Consider the following 5,391-nt stretch of genomic DNA (forward strand, 5'->3'; position numbering starts at 1 on the left):
CATTCAACGGAGGCACTTTTGCTTCAAATAAAATGGGAAGTGGCAAGGCTGAGATTGGAGCTGTTGGAAGTAGGTGAAATAAAACAGATCTAAAACTTTATCCTTTTCACCGACAGATGTCACTTCTGTTCATACAAGACCGAATCCATGGCTCCTGTGCTCAGCTGTTGTATAGGAACTGCAGAAGAAAGCTCATTTAAACAATTACACCTTAGAGCCTGTCGAGGTGCAATTAATGAGTGCTTACCCCTCGCACAACCAATTCACCTGTCCTCCTGTGAACATTTGTTGTGCAATTTTAATAAACGTATCTGCCACAAAGGTTTTTTTTAACAATCGTCTAAATGTTTTGATTCTAACTTAAACAACACAATGTGATACTCAATTTTTATTTTAACTTTGTAATAGTAGTAATCAATCATGCAATAAAGATTAGCGTCATCACCAGTAGCATGATAGATAACAGTCAAACCAAAGAGGCTTCCAGAGCGGAAAGTTTTTTTTCAAGAGAGCGTTTCCTCCTCAGAGGGGTGTGAATAACCTCTCACCAGCAGGGATGAGTTGTGAAAAAAATACTTACTGATGACCGCAAGGGAGTCCGCCAGGGACCAGAGATTAAAGTCAAACTGTTATTTCCTAACACAGAAAAATAGAAACTTTACAAGGTTATTCTTTTATCATTCTTGCAACATACAAAATAAAATTACATTTGAACTAATTGTACTTATTTTCACAGATTAGTTACATGTTGTGTGTGTGGCAATCTAATTTCATTCGAGCCTAACAACAGATATAAATAGGTTTTTGAAGCTATGATGGTTTACCTGCGTGTAAACTGCTGGGCATATGTAAGAGTGCCAACATCACTTGAAATATAGCACGTGATATAGCACTAGCTCATCTTTTGTTGGCAACAACTTACATTTCTGGTTGAAGTGCTGTGCAGTTGAGTCTAACTATTAGACATGTCGACATCTGTCTTACTAAGGGTCTCATTACGACACCCGGTCGGTGGTCCCGACCGACTAATTAGGATGCGGCCGGACACTGTTAGATCGCATTCCTATACTTTACAATGGGAGCATGTATTCCAGCCAGAATACATGCTCCCATTGTAAAGTATAGGAATGCAAGGCTAGTCTTTTCAGGAGGGTTTGGTGGTTGACCATATCAAAGGCTGCCGACAGATCGAGCGGTATAAGAACCGTGGACTGGCTGCTGTCCACTTTCAACCGGAATTAGTCCACGGTAAGGAGTAGGGGGTGACGCAGTCCCTTGCCCTGGCCTAAAACCGAACTGTTCCTCCTCTAAAACAGAGTGGTCTTCCAAATAGTGGAACAGCTTCCTCCTGACAAAGCGCTTGACTATTTTTACTGGGAAAGGAAGGAGTGATATTGGTCCATAATTACTGAGGACAAATGGATCCGATACTGATATTTTCAGCAGGAAGGTGACTATGGCCTTCTTCCACCTCCATGGGACAGTAGTTGATTCCAGCCAGAATACATGCTCCCATTGTAAAATAGGTGGTGTAGTTCATCCCCGCACCTCATGGCACGCACCTCAAGGTGCCCCCAAAGTCGAGTCCTGACAGCCTTTCTTTGTTAGAAAGGCCAGAACAGAAAGGCTGTCTCGACATCGTAATCCCTTGGGTGGTAAGAGCCGTCCTAGGGATTACTGGCCACATTCTGACTGGCTGACGGGCTCTCTTAGCCTGTCAGAAGCCAGCCGGAATGCCCGATCAGATTCCTTACTGACTGCCTCCATTGTAGAGAGGCAGTCTGAATCCTACTGGCTTATTACGATGCGGTCGGAAAGGCTCCGACCAACGGTCAGAGCCATTTCCCACCGCATTATTATCGGACCCTTAGTGTTCAGTACATAATTTTAATTCCAAAAATATGTTTGCATTACAACACCGAGGCCTGACTTGTGCTGCTTCAAAGCAGCTTCTAAGGATAAGACTTTTTTGGGGGAGAGTATTTTTTCAAAAGAGGTAAGTGGATTGCTTGTCTTCAGGGTGAGAACTACCCTCCTTATTTAGGATTGTGGCAAGGATCACCAGGACTTGGAGTAATGAGGATTACTGGTAAGTAACCGGGATATTCCACGTCATGGAGGTGGGCTTTCTAGGTTAACTTATTCAAAAACACCACATATTGACCATGGTATAGATATGAGGCCCTTGCATTATGCTACTCACAGTGCTAATCTGAGGTTAAGGAATGTTCTTGTTATACACTCAAATTCAAGAACTATGCCCTAGAAATCGGTCTCTGAGAGAATTGATTAGTACTCATCTCCATTTATTGGAGAGTTGTATATATTACTTGGTCTCTTCAGCTCGTTATCCCATTAGGCAGTTTTCATCACTTCAGCACCTCTTTACAAAGCGGTTTTATCAAGTTGGTCAAGGACAAGAGTTATCCTGTTCAGGCATTATCATGAGGCTTTATTCTGGATTCGGGTGTGATGTTTAAACATCAACCCCAAGCTATTTCGAAATCAGCAACGTGTTAGTTGTTTAGCTATGAAAACATTAACATTGCATTCCAGCTGCTGACTTGGTCACTTTGTTTTAGGTTTTGGCATTAACTTTCTGCCTAAATCTGAAGGCTGATCCTTTAAAAACTGCACAGCACCTAAAAAGTGACAGAAACATAATAACCCAGTTTACTACGTTGGCTACTTAAATTTGGAACTGCAAACTACCTTCATGCAAAAAAATCCCTCTTGACATTTCATATAGGATTAGGAAGCATACTACTTTCTTCTGATATTGGCGTTTATTGTAGTCCCATTGTCATTTATTAAAAAAATCCTGTTTTTATGGCATAACTCTTTTTCATTGCACTCGAATATTACTGTGAATGTGTTTTTGCAAAATAATGTTAGGCTTGTGTAGTCTTTTAGACCTTCACAATTAAATAAATGAAAGATTAAGGGCCTAATTAGGACTTTTGGCAGAGCACTGGCTCAGAGATGCCAACTGCAATGCCAATGCCATTGCTCCACCAATGGTCGCAGCCGCCAGCCCGCCAGATTACGACCCTTCACATCTGGCGGGCGGGTGGCATTGTGGTCCCGCTGCAGTACGTCTTTCAATTGTGACGGTGCCTTTGAAAGAGGCATCACAATGGGAACACCACATGGAGTTCCTGCACAGCATGGACTCGAAAGTCCATGCTGTGCAAGAACCTGAGTGCATGCACACTAGGGAGCACATGTTGTGCCTCCCTGCATGCTTCCCCAGGCTGAGGGGAAATTGGGGGACCTGTAGGGCCCACTTTGTTTCATCATCACCAGCCTTTTCATGGATGAAAGGCCATGAATCCGCTGGCGGTCCTGAAACTTGTAATATGCATGACGGCGCCGCAGCAGTACCACCCACATATTACATAGCCCCTGGCCATCAGGCCACCTCCAGGGAACAACGGTTCTGTGGCGGAGCCAGCGGTCCAATTACAGTCCAACTACCCAAGTCGTAATTGGGCAGTCGGCCCACCGGTGCGGTCGTGGCAGGACCGCTACCACCTCGTCACCCAGGGTCTGGCGGTGTTCGGATTGCATGACCCCGTTTTACATGACCACCACCATTTTACTGCTGAGTTTTATCCCTGCTTCTGAGGAAGTCAATTAATAGTTGAGTTTAATGGTAGTCCATAATAAGTTATAGTTACTAACTTCTTAGGTAGAGTCAAATGGTTTATTATTTAAACATGAGCTCAAACCCTGGCAGCTATGGCTCAGAGCAGATAAGCTTAAATTAAAGAACATGCATGGAGAATTTAGAAGTACCAAAACAGCTAAAAGTTGGAAAAAAGAGCAAATAAAATTTATTTAGCAGAATTCCACCAAAAGGACAAAAATCCAATAAGGAAACTAGTAATATTTTTTTTAAGATTTAGGAGAAAAAGCAGTTTGAAAATGTAAAATGTTAATCAGTAGTCACTGTACGCGGTTGACCGGGACCTAGAAACAATTTCAGGCTAACTCAGATGGAGCATGATACACCAAAAAAGTCCAGCCTAGTCAAAGAGTTTACCCCTGACTTTGACCCTGAAATGGAAGTCAAACTCAAGGCTGTTTGTTTTGTCTGAAAAAGCTCTGTGAAGAAATTAAAATGTTATGGTCAATGAAATCCTCACATCAGGCGCATACTGTTTACTTCTGTGGACAATTTAGAGTTCAACTTTCTGACTGAGGGCTTGAGTTAGAGTTTGGAGGATGGTATGCTCCATCATAGATGTGACGGATATCCTGTCAGCCATACCACCAGTTACTTAGGCTATAATGGAATTGTAATACGGTAAACTGGCTATCCATCACATTTATAATGGAGTAACCCCATCTGACAAACTATTCATGAGGCCCTTAGTCTTTTTTATATAGTTCAAAATTCTCCAGCGGGGCAAGCCTGAAGCTGTATCTGACAAAGCCACATCTGAATTGGATACCTTTCCTATGAGGTCCAGCTGATGCTTGCGAGGTCTTGGAAGTTCTAAAAATGTTCATGGCCAAACCTTTTTCAAATTTTGTTGGAAAAATCCAGATGGACACAGCCAAGGGTCCCAGATCCAACGACCTCAAGGACATCACTTAGGGATCAGGGCTCACTCAAAGATTCCTGTCCTGTTCAAGTCAACTGGTCTTAGTTAAGAAAGGCCTCTTGCAGTTTGTGATGTCCCCATAGCCACACTGGAGTACAGCCAACTGACCCATGCTTTCTGCTACGTTGTCTTGGGTACAAATGGGAGAAAGTCCAGCTGTTTAGGTCTCGTCATGGTCTCAAACAGCAAGTGCAGTCCTTTTTCTTTTCTTCCACATGGTTCAGAAAGTGTTCTGATTGCCTACTTGTATGGTCCACTTTTCTGCAGTTCGGTAGCAAATAGGTGGGGTGCCTCCTGTACACAAAAAAATTATTCCCTGGGCTAACTATTGTGGTAAATATTCTTTTTACCTTGACTGAATTTCATACTGAATCTGAAATAAAGTAGAATAGCTCAAAATAACAAGAGGCAGAATCCGTGGTATAAGAGATTTTCTGAATGGGCTTTATTCCAAAATGGCCGACTCGAGTGGCGGCCTTCAGGTTCCGTCACCACGAGGGTTCAGGAAGTGAAGTACAATACTTTATTGACAAGAAGTAACTTTTATAGCTCATACATTACAATGAAATGAATGCAAAAGGCGTAACAATTGATAAGAGAAATGACAGAGTGGTACGTAATCGAAACTAGGCGTAATAAGGAGCAGAAAGAAACATGATTGGCTCTGATTATCATGCATAGGTGGATCTATAAGATAATACTTAACATAGATGCGCGCGCAGCAGCATGACGTGTGATTGACGTGCAACTAGGGGGTGAAGGGGACTTGACATTTAGCTCT

This window comes from Triturus cristatus, chromosome 3_1, assembly GCF_964204655.1.
Source record: "Triturus cristatus chromosome 3_1, aTriCri1.1, whole genome shotgun sequence".
Lineage (NCBI taxonomy): Eukaryota > Metazoa > Chordata > Amphibia > Caudata > Salamandridae > Triturus > Triturus cristatus.